We start from the raw sequence: 1,351 nt of genomic DNA on the forward strand, positions 1-1,351 counted from the left end.
TAATTCTTAGCATTCATTTCATTTCAAACATTATATAAATTAGCAAACACTGAATAGCTTTTAATAAATTATCTAAAAAAACAAACTAAGTTAAATACTCTTATTAATAACAAATAAAAACATTAATTAAATTTGATATTTTTTTAAAATTTAAATAATCCTAACAAAATTGATTTATCATCTAAAAATAAATAGTAATAGACTTGTAATATTTTTTATTTATATTTAAACATAAATTTGGAAGATACAGTATGAATGAAGTGCACACACACACACACACCTTCTTTTAAACAAGTATTTAAATGGGAACAATAAGCCAAGTAACTACACGAAAAACACAAAAGTTCAAAACCTAACCTTTATAAACCAGCAAAAGTCGTGTTCTATATGAACAAATTTGGCAGGTCAAAAAGCACAAGAATCTTTGGGTAGTCTGCTCTGAATATGTTGGGTCCTATCCCTCACTACCAACTGTCCCATTGTGGGTTTAGCTAGGCCTACAATGGGACTGATTATAGGCTTTCTAGTATCCACAAAAAGTGTAAAAAACTTATGATGATTTATGAACATAATCTATGACAAAACAAAGTGCCATCTTGAATTTCTTTAACCAAGAGATATTTAGATATTTCCAGTTATACAGATATCTCAAAGCCTTTCATATTAGGAATTTTTAGTACGAAAGTATTGAGGAAAAAATTATCATAGAATACATCTGATTTAGACATGGAATAAGAGGTGTATCACTTGACTCTACATAACTTTCTAGAGAATGACTCCTTTGTTCTACTTTATCATCAACCACCACCCAGCATGTCATTACATCTTTTAATGAGTACAAAATAAACCTTTCATTGTACTATCTATATCTTCTTGTATTTATTTCCTTTCAGATTATTGTTTATTACAAATGTAAACTTACTTGCATTGTTCTTAATTGATGTATTTTTTGTGTGTGAAATACGTTTGAATATCTTCAATTGAGATGGAATGCATTATAATTTTTCCAATTGAAATTAATGGAATTTGCTTATTCATTTAATAACTTTACACTTTGTAACAGAATTTTCAGTAAGGATTTAATTCCTTATGTGAGGACCAGAAATTTTGTGTTTTAAACTAAAATTTCTTTTATAAACTTTGTAAAGACGGAACGAGAAAACAGAAAATTAAAAGAGAAAAAGGAAAAATAAAATCAATAAAAACTCGATTCCCACGAGTTGGGTTTCTTGTTGAGATGAGTACATTTCTGTGTCACGATTGTGTCACCCGTCCCCTCATTGGACCAAGAAGATCGTCATCGCTGACGAAATCGGGGAAAAGTTTGAAAAAGAAGACTTGATATAAAAGG

The sequence above is a fragment of the Centruroides sculpturatus genome, unplaced genomic scaffold (assembly GCF_000671375.1).
Source record: "Centruroides sculpturatus isolate CEXI.00-Female unplaced genomic scaffold, Cexi_2.0 scaffold130, whole genome shotgun sequence".
NCBI lineage: Eukaryota > Metazoa > Arthropoda > Arachnida > Scorpiones > Buthidae > Centruroides > Centruroides sculpturatus.